Source organism: Ochlerotatus camptorhynchus, unplaced genomic scaffold (genome assembly GCF_037179485.1).
Source record: "Ochlerotatus camptorhynchus isolate MF236.1 unplaced genomic scaffold, CSIRO-AGI_Acam_v1.1 ptg000102l, whole genome shotgun sequence".
Taxonomy (NCBI): Eukaryota; Metazoa; Arthropoda; class Insecta; order Diptera; family Culicidae; genus Ochlerotatus; species Ochlerotatus camptorhynchus.
The window spans coordinates 4,572,930-4,590,159 of NW_027040592.1; the positions used below are offsets into that span (position 1 = coordinate 4,572,930).

At 43.1% G+C, this 17,230-nt stretch overlaps 1 protein-coding gene across 10 annotated transcripts in view; it reads left to right on the forward strand.

Annotated features, from left to right (window-relative positions):
* The window catches only part of CaMKII (Calcium/calmodulin-dependent protein kinase II), a 173,516-nt gene that overhangs the window by 113,111 nt on the left and 43,175 nt on the right, over positions 1-17,230 (forward strand). Inside the window, exon 1 of one of the 10 annotated variants that reach the window (XM_065219325.1) lies at positions 14,737-15,423. The exons of the other annotated variants lie outside the window; for them this stretch is intronic. The gene's annotated coding sequence lies outside the window, so the exon portion shown is untranslated. Of the gene's footprint in view, positions 1-14,736; positions 15,424-17,230 lie in introns of those variants that run through there. 10 annotated transcript variants of the gene reach the window in all.

Consider the following 17,230-nt stretch of genomic DNA (forward strand, 5'->3'; position numbering starts at 1 on the left):
TTCCTGGTGTTATTCTTTGTGCTAATTTGGCATGAATTGATGTTGTCCTCTGGAGAAGTCTTTCTGGCCAAATGCTTCCGAGTGAATTTGTATGGCTGTTTATGGCTGTAGTCATGAACAATGGATGATTTTTTTTTTGATTATTTTATTTGTAAAGGCTCAATCTAATAAACCTTACAGAGCCAAGTTATCAAGATGAATATTTTGATAATATAGCAAAACAATATAGTGGTGCTCAGAATTTCGAAAAAAATTGTAGTTTGGTTCTTTATCACAAAATATTAGACCATTATTTTTTCACTTTGTCATTAGGGTGACCATTTCCATGTTAGGGTGTCCAAACAATCGATTTTTTCAAAAAATAATTTCTTCAAAAATCCATAAGTTTCGAACCACTAAGCCAATTTCAAAGATCAAAATATCCAGTGAAAGGTAATTAAAAATACGTTTCAAGGAAAATACAACAATATTGAAAAATCGGTATTTTGTTTTGAAAACCTTTGAACATATTTGTTTATTATGGTTTTCATAGTTTGTAGACAGAGGGCGCAATATGTTTCAATGGATACGCATGGTAGTCTAGTCACATAGGAGTATTGAGCGGAGTATTGTTGTAACACTGCCAATTTGGCGATAATGAACAGGGCAGCAATTATAACAACCAGTAAGAACGATACAAGCTATATCCAAAGTTGCGGATTAATCCATTTTCTGCACCAACAGTTTGGTTGAGTGCGAAAACTACAAATCAAGAAGACTGGCAACGCTGCCAAAAAATCAGGAGACAGTAACGGCAACGCCTCTTCTGAGCAAAAGTGGAACCCGTGTATGATGGTGTGTGTTAATTCACAAGTGCATCCACACACATAGGTAGAAATAATTAGCTGTCAGTTATAGGTTTTGTTATGATTGTTGTAAAAAGTGGAACGTTTCTTTTATTGCTTTATGCTGACAACGAGTGAAATTCCAGCTGAAATTGAACAGATGCGTACGTAAATTTGTTTTGAAAATTAAAACTGGTGGGACTTTCCTCGATCATTAATCTCAGAATTATCTTCCACTTTTTCTAAGCCCTTTAGTGATGCATTTATGGGCATTCGTATGGTGCATTAGTAAAATGCATGCCCGTTCCGCACGGCTTTGACACCTAGTAATAACGGGGGGAGTTAAGTTGTGACGCTTGGCAATTTAGCACAGTACTCGCTGACCATTTGAATGTAACTGGCCAATCCGACACTTTCAACCTTTTATATTCATTTTCTCCAACATTAGAACCTGCTACGCCTTCCGTTGGATCGTTATGTAGGTACCGGATCGTTCTTCTTTTTGAATCCTTGCATTTTTAGCAGTATCCGAATGACGGTAGTTCATTCAATGGTGATGGAAGCTTCCAATTCCTTATAATTGATTGCTTTGAACAGGCAAAATAAACAATATTTCGGTTCCTCGTTCACAAGTAAAAGTTACCTTCACTAGATCCGAGTTTCAATCCTGTATCTGATCCACCATGACAAGTTTTTCGGTTTGGAGTTGGAAAACCACCAGCTTGCTGAGATTTGGATACAAATTGCCGTGAAATTTTGTAGGGCAAAACAAAAACAACAACGAGTACCGTGTTATGATTATTCGTTTCGGTGACATTAGGTCACTCACACAGTCACTGTTTATGAGCAGTCTCACTAACACTTGTGGTTCAAAGTTCCACCTTTGTTTGACAGAGGCGCTGTTATCAGTGACGTTTGACATTTGTATGGAAGAAGGGAATAGTTGCCAGTCTTCTTGATTTGTAGTCTTCGTTAAGTGCTAACATTCCTTAATCGGTTGGTTTAGCAATATTCTGTCGGAGGAAATTTTTGGTGTATTTTGACATGGAGAGGTTTTGGCTCCGTAAAGTTTTCTTTAAGACAGTTCAACCTTACCAAATAAACGTATTGAAAAAAGTCTCGAGGGTGTTTCCTAATAAATCCTAATGTCACTGAAAATTACCTGAACATAACCTAGAAACTCTCCTAGCTTCCTTAGAAAATCTGTGTGTAAAAACCAGTTACCTAATTAAGTTTAGTTGAAGTAGAAGTGACACTTGAGACTTGCTTGGTTGGTACTTATATCCACTGTTGAGAATGTCGAAAACTTGTCCAAACAATGTTAATCGTCTATTTGCTCTCAAAACCAACCTGAACGGAAGTCTTCCGGTTGACTCCCGGTAGTCCAAGCGCTCCATTGCCAACATCAAATGCCCCACACCACCTCAGTCAGTGTCACACGGTAATATTTGTACGGTATCGACTACCGAACTTGCTGCCCCTGTGAGGGGCAGGACTGATTGTCTGGCAGGTGAGTGGGTGACGGACGGTAGCTTGCACAAACATACAAAACTCCAAGAAGCAACGGCAAACGGAAATCTCATCACAACTCCATTCCGCACCTTCCCTCTCTTCCCCTGCCACCTTCTTGTTGGTGCACTTAACGCACACAAAACGCTACACGGAACAGAACCATCAGGCAGCAGGCGCACATCACGACGATCAACGCGACCGCAAGTTTTCGGTGCTCTATCCTACCAACCAACCAATCAACCATATTCGCAATCCCGCTGGCTAGGATAAGAGAGTATGGGGGAGTGTCAGTACTCCCGACTTCCGGCAGCATGTTTACATTCCTGCTTGTCGAATCGAGCTTTGTTTGTTTTGGCAGCCGTCGTCGTCGTCGTCGTCGTTGTCGCATAGTCCGACATGGAACGATTATCTTGGAAAGCTTTTTTCTGACATGGCCAAATTTGACAAACCGCACGCATATCGATCGGAAAGCTAATGCCTATCATCAATGTATCAACATTTATATTTTCGGTAAACTCACCTTGAGATATTCCGGGGAAACCAATGGAAGAAGAAAGCTGTTCACACACACACACACACAGAGAGAGAGTAGTTTAGTTGCCCGGTTAGGTCGTTGTTTATCGTATTTACTTTGACATAAAATGTGAAGCTTATGTGACAGACGGTGGCATTTGACAAGCCTACATTGTGTCGTGTGCGTCGTCGCGATGTTTGAGTGGGCTGGGCTAGGATGTCATGGCATCGCATTTTTCGAGCAGTGAATTTTTCAGTTCACCACGTGCCACACGAGGGACGAGCCTCCCTTTCGTGTTCCGATCAGCCGACTGTGGGGTGGCTGCAAGGCTTTCGAGGTTAGAGGTTATCTCTGACATTGGCATGTGCGAAGGGGCGGGTGGGACTGCGGGGTTCGCCCCGATGATTTACTACCCATATCGTCCGTCGCTAGAGCCTAGAGCGTGCACGCGGATGCTTGATGAATGTCTTTTGGCATTTTAACGTAGCTGTGCATGGAAGCACGAGTACGTGAGGGGGCGGACCAAGCTACTGCTGCTTTTGTTCCAGTAGGGAATCCATCATTTTCGACGTTCCGCACGCGGAGTTCCCTGAAGCATCGTGCATCTTTTACCGATGAGGAGGAATTGGGTTTGTTTATTTTTAAATCGGTAGCTGGATGTGGTCGATTCTAGGTTTTTTTTTGGGGAAAGACTCTTCCTGTTTTCTGTACTAGTATCTCGATTGAACCTACCTAATTAGTTCCACCGATTAGCGGTTAAACGATTATTCCAGTATCAAATAATTATAGCTCCCTCTATTTCTCTCTGTTTTCGTTTCAGGTAAGCGATAACCGTAGTTCACGCGACATTGGATGGTACTACTAGCTAGTAGATAGGTGCTAGATGTGATTATGAATCAATCAAACAGAGCGTGCGCCGGTGGAACGAATCAATAAGCATATCAATAATACAATTGAAGGTCAAATTGATACTAAAGGGTGATACGGTCAAAATTTGGTCAAGGGAAAACGCGTGTAAATCGGTGAAATCGTTTATTTAAAAAATCAAATTAAATTTCTTTTTCAAGTTCAATTAGTATAAAATTCACGAAAAATATTCAGTTAGGCTTCCGCTTTTCCAAATCCGAATTGCCGGGCCTTACGCTTGACCCCTGCCATCAGATTTTGTACAGCCACCTTGTCCACCTTCTTCGCCGCAGAAAGCCAGTTTGCCTTGAACTGCTGCTCGCCCTTAGCAGTTTTTTTGGTCTTCTTTAGGTTCCGCTTGACAATAGCCCAGTATTTCTCAATTGGGCGGAGCTCTGGCGTGTTGGGAGGGTTCTTGTCCTTGGGAACCACCTGCACGTTGTTGGCGGCGTACTACTCCATGGCCTTTTTACCGTAATGGCAAGATGCCAAATCCGGCCAAAACAGTACGGAACAACCGTGTTTCTTCAGGAAAGGCAGCAGACGTTTATTCAAACACTCTTTCACGTAAATTTCTTGGTTGACAGTCCCGGAAGCTATGAAAATGCTGCTTTTCAAGCCACAGGTACAGATGGCTTGCCAAACCAGATATTTCTTTGCGAACTTTGACAGTTTCATGTGCTTGAAAACATCTGCTACCTTTCCCCTTCCTTTTGCCGTATAAAACTCCTGTCCCGGAAGCTGCTTGTAGTCGGCTTTGACGTAGGTTTCGTCGTCCATTACCACGCAGTCAAACTTCGTCAGCATCGTCGTGTACAGCCTCCGGGATCGCGCTTTGGCCGTCGTATTTTGTTTATCATCGCGATTTGGAGTCACTACCTTCTTGTAAGTCGATAGTCCGGCTCGTTTTTTGGCTCGATGCACGGTTGTAGACGATACACCCAGCTTATTTGCGGCATCTCGGAGAGAGAGGTTAGGGTTTCGCTTGAAACTACCGGCAACTCTCTTTGTCGTCTCAGCGGCTTCCGGTTTTCGATTTTCCCCCGATCCAGACTTCCTGGCTGTCGACAAACGTTCCCCAAACACTTTAATTACATTTGTAACGGTTGATTTGGCAACTTTTAGCGATTTTGCCAACTTTGCGTGCGAGTAGCTCGGATTTTCGCGATGCGCGAGCAAAATTTTGATACGCTGCTCTTCTTGCTTGGACGGCATTTTGACAACTGAAGAGTGAATTCCAAAATCAAAATAGGAGCAACATTCTACACACACACACCTTCAAAATGAGGGGTGTTCAGGTTTTTTAAATGCAAAATTGAAAGAAATACGTCAAGTTGATATTGACCAAATTTTGACCGTATCACCCTTTATAATTCGGAAGGTAAACCAAACTGGCACGAGCTTTTGATTTGAGTTGTTTGATAGTGTTTTTTAGGTTAGGATTTATCTACTTCAATTTCAAGTTCAGATTAAATCGGTGATCATTGCTACATTGCAATATGCAGTAGCACTTTATTCCATCTTGTATTTCCAGAAGTTGATTTTTGAAATTAATCGATTCTAAATGACATTGTATTTGATACCCACACCACCTACAGTCGATGCCCACACTGCTTCTTGGTCCAACACGACCATTTTGGGTTCAAATTCACCGTTATGATGAAATATTGATTACTTTTTCAAAGTGACGTATCAGCTTTTGTAAACAATGCATTTGATCGTCGATTTGACGTAACTGGTAGCTCGCCTACGCCTACGAATACTAACACCAATATCAGGTAGAGGGTAGTGTTAGCATGCGAAGGCGAGCTACCAGTTACGCCAAATCGTCGATCAAATGTATTATTTACAAAAGCTGATGCGTCCCGTAATCGAGAAATATCTACAAACGTTGGATTGTGATTTGACCAAAGACAGCATATCTAGAAGACTGGGCAACCTAACGATCTCTTACACAATCGCTAAGCGAAAGGTACAATCTCGCAGTCTATCGCTCTTTAGCTGGTCATGGAAGGCTCGTCACGGGACTGTAGATCAGTACACGGTCCTTAACCTCACTTTTTGTTCCCTACACTGTAACTGGAAAGTTCCATAAACTTGAATGATTCATTTTTTATTGGCCCATTTCATATTTTTTTCAAGAATATTTCTTCTCTTTTAGGGCAAATTTCATCGAAGCGCAGGTTTACTACCGACAAACCGACATGAATGCCAATAGAAATTATCATGAAATTTCTGCTCAAACCACACTACTGACATCTATCTCCATGTTCGCGGGAAAGTTTATCTAAGCCCCGAACACATGTGCAATATTTAGGAGTTTCATGTCGGTTTGTCGGTGGATTTTCTTGTCCTGCCCGTGTTTTTAGACGCTGTTTTCTACTTGGGGGTACACTTTGCGAGTACCAAAATTGAACATGTAACGAAAAGAGGTTAGATTTTGAACGATTATAACTCGGCTATTTCATAATACATTTTCTATATTTTTGCATCAATCGATTGGTTTTTTCTCTACGTATCGATTCCAATAGCTAAAACTATTGATTTTGGTTAACATAGTAACAATCGCCCCGCTCCCTACTGTTACTAGCATAGCAACCATGAACTGTTATTTTTCCTAACAGTTCATTCCAAACCAATACTTCAACCAGTTCAGACGTAATAAACCTTAGTTGTTAATCTACGAACGTGTTCGTCGGTTTATTGAAGTCATTCAAGTCCCGCAATTCTTAGAAGCGGCAGGAGTCTCAGAAGTTGGTAGCAGCTGAGAGGACCAAGTTTTTGGAAAAGGACCGCAAAGGAAAAACACTGTTGGTAAGCTGCCTGGCTGACGACTGTCTAGAGGTCAAAGCTAATGTGGGAAGGTTTGGAGGCAACATACGCTAAGAAATCGGTTGCAAGCCAAACTCTTATCCGGAAGCAGCTGTCGCCGAAATGAGAAACCACTACTTGGAGTTTGATGGACTGGTGAGGAAGTTGAAGACGGCTGGTGTTACCCTGGTTGAGGCAGATCTGGTGTCGCAGCTCTTCTTAACGAGTCAAGCAACGGCAGAGGAGTCTAAGCGAAGATTTTGTGGAACGGGGACTCCTCAAAAAGGATTGCCGTAAGCAAAGCGAAGACGAAGCGAATTTCGTGAAGAACTCGATAAGTTTTATGGCAGATGCTGGACGATGCGGACGAAGAAGAAGGCTAGAAAAATCCTTTTTAAACTGGATTCAGGCTGTATTGATCGCCTGGTAAGTGACAAGTCCGTATTCTCACTCCTACGCAAGCTGACCGATCCCGTTGAAATCAAGGTTGCGAAGGAGAGCCAGGCTATGATAGCTGAGAGGATAGGATAAATCAACGCTGTCAGCAACAAAGGTGTGCAGTTCAATGTCAAGAACGTGTTGTTTGTACCGGAACTGCGAGGGAATTTCATGTCAGTCAAGAAAATGACGAAAGCCGGTATCGAAGTTATATTCTCTGGAGACACAGCAATTTTGAAGAAACACCCTTTCGAATAGAGCTGTTTGCCGAGGACCGTATTAGTCAGCATGAATTGGAAGCGATGGCCCAACAAGGTGTGCTGAATGAAAAATGCACAGAACATTGGCATCTGTGAATCATGTGTGCAAGGCAAGCAGTGTCGTGAGGCTTTCAGCGGTATGAGCAACCGTGCAACTCGCCCTCTTGATGGAATCTATTCTGACGTCTGTGGCCCCATCGACCCACCGGCTGGGATGGGTCTCTTGCAATCTTCAGCTGAGCACCACTGCTCTAGAGCTTCATTTTGCAAAGATAGACTATAACGCCATCTCTGCGGCACAATCTGGAATTAAACTGATAATGTCAAAAAACAGCATTTCACATACTAAGCAACTTTGCCGAAGACTGCTTCTCACTATAGCTTAATTTTTACAATGATAAACTACAGTGCCATCTCTGCGGCATGATCTGGAACTAATCTGATAATGTCAAATAAACGCATTTTATATTATGAATAACTTTTTCCAAGACTGCAACTCTCTAGAGCTTCATTTCGCAATGATAGACTGCAGCGCCATTTATGTGGCACAATCTGCAACTGATCTGATAATGTCAAATTACGGACTTTGACATAGTGAACAACTTTGCCCAAGACCGCAACTCTCTAGAGCTTCATTTCGCAAAGATATACTACAGCACCATCTCTGCGGCACAATTTGAAACGAATCTTGTAATGTCAAATACCAGCATTACAGATACTGAACAACTTTGCCGAAGACCGCAACTCTCTAGAGCTTCATTTTGCAAAGATAGACTACAGCACCATCTTTGCGGCACGATCTGGCTCTAATCTGATTGTTATGTCCGGTACTTCCGGAATAAGCTGATCTTCAGTGGTTGTAACAAGTCTATTTTTATTGGAAGTCTAATTCGGAATGAATCGCCTGGTGCAAATATTTAATTCAAAGGTTACTCTGATTGGATTGCGTGTCCAATGATTGCTGGGATCCAACATTTTCCCCCTTAAGGTTTCATCATCCAATATCCGGGCTGGAAGCAAGGGGTAGATCACTCCACACACCAATCTTGGGTCATCTTTTTTGTCAGGTGTGCTGATTGTGCCGGTCATAGAGCAAGCTGCGATGGTTTGTGAATTACCCATCCCGGCAACCCAGTATTTTTGACATCTTGAATGTTTTGGTTTGAAATCTCAAGGATAAATTGGAACGAGGATGACGCGGGAAGTGGCGGATGTGCGAATTTAAAAAAAAATTCTTTGCTTGAGGGTTTTATAATGCCCTCAAAGGCAGACCAGAAACCCAGCCTTTCGTGATGTGAAAAGCAACGGTCTATCAGCGGCCGGAAAGAATTGGAACCGGTGGGGAACATTGTTGGAGACCGGCTATAGAAGATGATGAATATAACTTCTGTAGTTTTCTACCTCTTTCTCTTGAGCCCACTCTAGAACCTACATTTTGTGTTTAGATCTATTCGTGAACTGCTGGTCTGATTTTTTCAGTCAGTCAAACAGCACGTAATGTTGTGCATAACTTCAATGACAGTTGTCCAACAGTGCTCCCATTTTGTTAACAACAATCCAATGCCTACGAGATTGTGCGAAAGGTGTGCCGATGGATTTATCCAAGCTGTGCCGAATCTAATTTTCACACAATGACTTACCCCTTGGCTGGAAGTTGGTTAACACCGCGACCTCTTTCTAGGATTGGTGTAGCCTTTTGGACTGGTTCTTCTACTTCAGTTGTCGTTGGTTTCTGTTCATCTTCGGATTCCTCATTATTGGTAGCGTCATTTTCCGATAAGTCATCCGTCAGGTTGGAATCATCTAGATTGTTCGAAAATGGTTCTTCAAACTGCACTGCAACTTCATGCGGAACTGTATGATCCTCTTGAGGTACATCGTAAGTTGGAACCACTATTGGAGATGTTAGTCCGAAGCCATCGAAGAATATCAAAAGCGCTGTCGGATAAACTGTTGGACTGCTTTCTAGAACACGAGTTTTCAGCTGGTTGGCGTGCGACCATATCAGACGATGTGGATCTTTAAGGAATTCATTGTAGTTGACGGTTCCTATCTTCTCGATTACGGTTGCTGGTTTCCACTGCCAAGAATTCGCTGGATGTACCTTGAAATATACGAAATTACCGTGCTGAAAACCTGCCGTGCCTTTGGTCGAAAGCGTCATTCTGTTTCTTCCTGTCTCTGGATATGGTGCCACGTTCGGTCGGTTTGAACATTGAAGATATGGTACGAAGTGGTCTTCCAAATATCATCTCTGCTGGAGATTTGCCATCCAGATTGCCATTTGGTGTAGAGTGATAGACTTGCAGGAAAGTGTTTAGTGCTTCCTGAAGCGTTTCTCCTCCTGACCGAATTTTCCGGAGGCTTCTCTTCAATGTGTCCACGAATCTTTCGGCAAGCCCGTTTGACGGAGCAATGCAAATAAGGTGGATCCCTTTACTGGTGCAGAAATCTTGAAATACATGACTTGAAAACTGGGTGCCGTTGTCAGACACGATTACGTTTGGAACGCCGAACGTTGCGAAGGATTGATTCAGCAGCTTGATGGTGGTTTTCGATGTCGTAAATTTGGTTGCGTACACCTCACGCCATTTGGAGTAGGGGTAGTATCTACTGGACCTGCGTAGTCAATGTGAATCCTGGACCATGGTTTAGAAGGAATGAACCACGATTCCAACTCATCTTGGTTGGTGTCTTTTCAGCAGTTGAACACGTTGTGCAGCGTTTGACGTAATTCTTAATTTTACGTACCATTCCTGGATGACGTCGATGGAATTGTTGCAAAATCCCTGTCGCCGAACATCACGCACCCATCAACTAGGCTGAGTGATTTACGTCTGTGGTAGTAAAGTTGAACTACAGCGCAGCGATTCTTGATGCAGACAGGCCAACCGTCACGGATGTGCTGCGAATGAAACCGGAACCTTTTCTGTTGTGTCGGAAAGAATGCTTGATAAATTTTCTTCCAGAGTGAGTGCTGTGATTGCAAATTCTTCCTCTGGTTGGTTGGTTTGGTCGATCAGCCGGGACAACAAATCTGCACATCCGAAATCGTTCGTAGATACATGCTGAATCTCGAAGTCGTAGTTAAGCATTGTAAGAGCTCAGCGTTGCAGCCTGTTCGCAGTGTGTAGCGGTATGCCCTTCTTAGAACCGAAGATGGACAGCAGTGACTTATGGTCGGTCAGCAGCGTGAAATGACGTCCGAGCAAATATTTGTGGAATTTCGTCACCGCATAGACTAACGCAAGTGCCTCCTTTTCAGGTTGTCCATAATTGCGCATCGGAAAGGTCGATGATGCTGAAAGCGGTGCAGCCATGGAGTTGAGCGAAAATTTCCTCCGGTGTAGAAAGTGGATAATGGTTAGGCTCCAATGCCTCGTTGAGTCCTGTCGAGTAATCCGCACAGATGCGGACTCGGCCGTTCGGCTTTCGTACCGTCACGATAGGAGCAGCTCATTCGGGGAAGTCGACTGGCTCGATGATGTTCAGCATTTCCAACCGTGTGAGTTCGGCATCGACCAATGGAATTGTATTGAAGGGAACTGGCCGTTTGGGACAGAAAACTTTGATTTTCTTGCAGTGTCCCAATGAATTGTTGAAATCGTCCACGTGCTTCGCTTGGAATTCACGAACTTGCTGATCGATCGTTTTCAGCCTCACTTGATTGCCGTATCAAAGGGAACTTGTGATGAAACATCTTTCTTGAGCAATTTTGACGTTGATGCTCACTTCGCGTTGAGTTCCAGTCAACCATCAAATGGAGTGGCTTGCCCGACGCATTAATTGCTTTAATAGTTGGCCCTTGATCGTAGGTTTACCTAGACAGATCCAGGTTTGCTTTGAAATTACCGTGATGTCGCTTGCTGTGTCCAGTTGCAGCTTAGTTGCCACGCCTTTGATGAAAGTGGGCAAAGCCTTCCACTTGCTGGAGTGTTGAGCGATGTGATTTACGATGTATCCGGCTCGGGACTTAGCCTTCTAAGATTTGCTTGATTTGATTGATGACTTCTTCTCCTCAACAGGTTGAACTGATTTTGGACAAACCCGAACATAGAACGGCGCCGGTGGTGTAGTGGTAAGCGTGATTACCTCTCACCCCAGCAGGCCTGGGTTCAATCCCAGTCGGCGCCGCCGGGATGTTCTGAGGCATAACATCTCTGATCACGCCTTCCTTCGGAAGGGAAGTAAAGCCGTTGGTCCCCGGTTCATGAGTTGATGGGTCGATAGGTAGGGTCCAGGTGTGGGAGCTGCCTTCCTGGCACGTCGGTAGCATTGGTGCTCAGCACGGAAAACAAGATCGACGTAAAAAACAAACCAAAGGAAAAAAAAAAAACCCGAACATAGTGCATCTGGCTGCATTGTCAACAAGGATTTAGTCTTCGAAGACTGCTGTTGTCGAGAATTTCCCTTCCTTATGAGCTTGATTGACGCGTCGATCATAGATGTGACCGCCTTAAGATTAATGAGTCGTTGATAGTCGTCGATCAGATTTTGGAGAGTAACGGGAGCTTCTGGTGTTTCAGCTTTGATCCGGGAGAGAGTAGCCTGGCGTTTTGAGACCGCCGACGAACACCAAGCATTTGAATTGGACAATCTTCACGTTCTTGAAATCGAAATCCTCGCAAGCACTGTTGACTTTACCTCCGTAGCTGGTAATGTCTTCTGCTTCAGATTCCACCAGCTGCAGGCACTGATATCGCTTGTTGAAGATCGAGGTTTACGATCCGAATATCTTCCTAAGGGTTTCGACTGTGTCAGCGAGTTCGACGTCTTTTGGAAGCTTCGGCAAAATGTAATTAGTCTACCGGGTGTGTGACGGTGTATCCAAGTTCCTCAGCAGCTGTCATACTTTGGCCGCATCTTCCAGGTTCCTGGCATCCGAATCAAAGAGATCTGCGTACCGAATGTACGACTTCTCGGTGGTGATTTCATTTTGCTTCCTGAAGATCTCTGGTTCTTGAATCCTCGTTGCCAATTGTTATGTCCGGTACTTCCGGAATAAAATGATCTGAGTGGTTGTAACAAGTCTATCTTTATTGGAAGCCTACTTCGGAATGAATCGTCAGGTGACAAATATTTAATTCAAATGTTACTCTGATTGGATTGCGTGTCCAATGATTGTTGAGATCCAACAGTGATAATGCAAAATAACAACATTTCACATACTGATCAACTTTGTCGAAGCTCGCAACCAAGGGGTGAGACAAGTTTACTCTGAGTTGCTTGTTTGCAGCGAGTAACTCGCGAGTAACTCGCGAGTAACTAAATGTTCCTCAATATCTTCTCTGCCTACTCCGTTTACTCTTTGCAAACATATACATCTCATATTAGACGTCAGTTTTGTTAGTAAATAAAGGAATCCCAAGTGTATTCTGAGCCTTTCGAATAACTGGAATATTATGGAAGAACCTGTGCCGGTGCCTGCTTACTACCAATAACACCCTACACTTCCAACCAGCTTTAAGGGTTGTGCTTTCTCCTCAGCAACCATTCCCAGTCGTCACTCCGAAAGGATCATCTCTGATCAAAAAAACTCTCCAATATTCTTCTAAACATCTGAAATTCCACCTATAATACAGCGATCCCATCATCTTAGGTTTCTCCAGTTGTAACCGCAGTCCTATTGGAAAAGGCATCACCAGTCAATGTGGTAATAACTAACGGCGATCCCCTTTCGACTAACATTCCCGTTGGATAGAATAGTGAGTAATATTTCAACCATGGCCCCTCCAACGGCACCCGCCGCCACAGTTTTCGGTATAGAAAATATCTTCCGGTGGGGCAACAACCGATTCACACCCAATACCAGCTCCGAAGGCAACGCTACAAACCATTACCCCGTGGAATGTTCATCCAGAGCATCAGTGCAGCCGCTGCCACTGCCGAAGCCGAAGAGGAGGATGACGATGAAGTAGCTGCTATTTTCGGTGAGTGCGATCCTCGTTTGAACTTCATACCCATTAACGATCTATCGGACGAAACCGAAGTGAAAACCCGCCAGGAAGACGAAGCACAACTCAAGCTGACAGATTCTCTTCGTCGACTTTCTCCTGGAGACTTCGGTCGACGGCCGCAGCAAAATCTCGGTGGTGTATAGCAAAAACGGGACCGAATCACGACCATCCGGAAGGTGCAGTAAAAGCACCAAAAGCAAGGATGGATGTCAACCGTCAGCGGAACGGCGCCGTGATAATTCAGAGCTCGGTTCGCAGTTCCATCCAACGGCAGTTCGTCAAGCGATGGGACGGGATTGCTTCGACGAGTATCGATTTTGAGTATTTGGTCAGGCAGATCGGGTTTTTCTATCACATCAACTAGATAAGCATTCGACCGTCGTAAGTGTAGGGTTGCAGCAGGTTCCTTTCACGTTCACGGTTGGTAAGGATCGAACGAAGGTTATTAAACTGAGATGATTTAAGCGTCTCCGAGTTCCGCTTTTATTGTTGTTTTATTTGACAGTAACTTTTCGGCTTCGCATGAAGGTGCACCTTCAAATGTTGCTGTGATGCGAAAAGTGAGAAAGCAAATGGCAGCGATCTTGCTCACTGAGCAATGTGAGTTACTCGAGGTGCCTCAAAAGCAACTCTGAAATTGCTCATGATTAGGAGCTGTCTTGCCCCTTGCTCGCAACTCTGGAACTAATCTGATAATGTAAAATTACTGTCTTTGACATGGGTGAAATCCGGATCAATATAACCCTAACGTATTACGAAGGTTAAAGTTTTGTCAAATTCGTCATTCTTAACATCGTCATTTGATTGTGGCTGGAACTTTTTGCCACGAAAGTGTGCTAGGTTGGAACCTGCATTGAATTGAATCACTCACAACAAATTTCTCCAGGTTCTCTGGATATTTCAGAGTAACCAAATTTCAACCGCAACTAAATGCTCAATATCATCAATCGAGTACAATCCCGTCCGTCGATGCTATAATATGTACTCAAATGCGATGTTAGTTAATTTACCCTAAATAGAACCGTATGGGGCAATCAAGAAACATCAGATTGCAGACACCCCGCATAATATGAAGCACACAATCCGTAGAAAGTTCCGCAACTTTCCCAAGCTCTTCTTCTTCGTGTCTTCTTCGCTCTCCATTACCCGCACATCCTCGTTAGGAACGAATATAAATCTACCGAACAAACGGTTGAGAAAGGGATCTCTTTACAACACACATCCAACAAATGCACCCATCATCATCAGAACAACATCGTTGGAACGGGTCATTGGGCTCCGTATCCGCATGTAACCCGGGATCCCGATTCCTGGCAACACTGCATCGACCAGACATGCTCGCTCTGCAAATCTCAATCTCAGTGAAAATCTGCGAGAGATTTGCGGAGCCTCTCACTTTCTCTCAATCTGGGTGGTTGACGCATAGCCCACTCTCACTCTCTGTGAACCTTCTGGTTTTCTCTCCCCTTCTCTGGCAGTGTCTGAAGCTGTGGGAAAAATAATCACCAAACCAGTCACCAGCTCTCAGTTTATCACCAGTCAGTCCGTCAGTGACGAACAGAGTAGCACCAACCAGTAGAGTGAGCTCGGTGTGTTTTGCCAAGCGCAAGGAAAGCCGTTCCTGTGCTGTGTCCCCAAGTAGAGAAAAATAGTTCTTTTCACCTTCATCAATTCTTGAGCATCCTTTCAAGGAAGGAACCATTTTGCGGTGCATTTGTGTTGTTGCCCCCTCATCTCGATCTCGTCAAGGCGAACGCGAATCGGAAAAGTTAGTGCTTTCGTGGTTGGTGTTGTTGGAGAAGCTGAAAAAATTGCCCAGCATGCTGCGTCTGGTCTCACGGAAATCGATTTCGAGCGCGTCGTCGTCGTCGTCGCCGTCTTCGTTTCGTTGAATGGAAACAAATCGGATGCAGTTTGTGTATGCTAACAATACAGCCAGTGAATGGTAGTGGAGATTTTCGCCCAGTGATCAAAGGAATACCTCCAGGAAATAGTGAGCGAGTGAGTGCTAAAGTGCAGAAATCAACTTTCGGGATCAAAAGACGTGATTCGGCTAGTGCTGGCCATAGTTGAGCTGCAACTTTGCTATTATTGCTGATCAAAGTGGAGTCGCGCTTTTCTTCTTTATCATCGTCGTAGCTGTCGTCGTTCGAAGCTCCAGTAGCAGCAGTACCAACGAAGCGACCAACACCAACATCAAGGCAAGACCTCGAGAAGAGTATTCTCTTATCACCATACATATTCTCACTGCGCTCTGGGCATTATTTGGTGTGCCGTTTCTTGCGACTGTCGACCGTCACTTGCGGTGACTTTGTGACAGTCATTTGAGATTTTTATGTTGTTAATCAGATGAAAGTGTTCCATAATTGTGGGATGATTTTGTTTGCTAACAACTACATTTTAGAGGGCTATTATGTATGTAAATTCTAGAAGATTGTTTAGCAAATCCGTTTGCGGAAATTCTTTAACCACTGTATAAAAGCAGAAGATCATCAATCTAAAGAATGATATACCAAAGTAAACGATAAGCATAGAAATTGATGCCCGCTTTAGAGCTTCCAGTTCCCAGCGGTTTCCATCATCCCAGGATTTGGGCAATATTTATTTGAAGATATTTAAAATTATATTAAGGCATTTATTCTTGCAGACATTTTGAAGACATTTCATGTTTTGCGAAGTTGACTGAAGAAGGCTTCCGAAGGATATTTTTTATTTTAAGCTGGCATATAAAGATTTTTGATAAAGAAATCTATACAGAGCTGGAAAAAGAGCCTATATGCTTTGATCGTTTCTCTTCATCGACTTTCTCTTTCGTTAATAAATCAGCTGCAACAACATTCCCTGATGTATTTGAATTTTTGGACGATACATAAGAACCTCCTTTATCATGCATGTGGCAAAAATAGCACGAAAACTGTTTTCATAGCCGTGGTTATCAAAAGAGAAAGTCAATGAAGAGAATCGATCAAAGCAGATAGGCTCTTTTTCCAGGTCTGTATAGAAATGAACATTTTTACATCATTGCTTCTTGAAAATGACGAATCTGAATAATGAACCAAAATCGGACCAAATGTGTCTCAATGCAGCTTACTTAAAGTAGAAATGACACTATTAAGTAGGAAATTTACCAAGCTGTCAAATAGATGCAAGAGTTTTGTGCTAAATGGCAGAGTTTTTGAGTTAGAGCCAATTTATGGCAAGCATAGACCAAAACAGAAAACGTTCAATAACTCAGTAATCTTTGAGATTTGATCATATGCGTAGAACAATTTTTTACTTCAAATATGATTTTCTATCGACCCTTAAATTATTTGCACTAAGGAACCGAGCACCCTGTATATCAGAATAATACTTGATTGACCTGAATATCCACAGGACTACACTGAAATTGTCGATTAGTTGCTGATCTTTTGAATACTTCCTACGTGCCATTTTGGGAGAATATCATCACAATAATACTTGATCAGCCTGAAGCTTTGAGAAATATCTATTATTAAATTATTAAATTCTTCGATCAGCTGGAGATCTTTCCAATACTTTCTGACCGATCTGCCACCTCGAGAGAGCCAATTTAATTTTTGAACAGTTACCAATCTTCATATATCTATCCTAATCAACCTGAAGACTTGAAAAATTAACCAGAAGGCTTTGTTGAAAATTAGGATCAGGAGATCTTTCAAATATATCTGATCTACCAGCAACCTTGGGAGACTATCTGGAGCCATAATTAAAATTATTTGAACTTTTAAATACTCTCTAATCAAACTTCCGTCCTGGAAGGATATCTGCCTGGACGGGACTTGACAATCGGGTAGCGATTTCGATTTGACAGTAGCAATCGTAGCAATAGGAGGATAAAGGGAACACACTTATCTGATTGGCAGGAATGCCGAAATCAACGAAGTGTCAATTGTTTTCATGTTGATGTTGATGTTGTGAATGAAAAGGGTAGTCAATTGCGTAACAATACGTATTGCTTTTTGTTTTAGGTTGTGTTAATAATCTAAC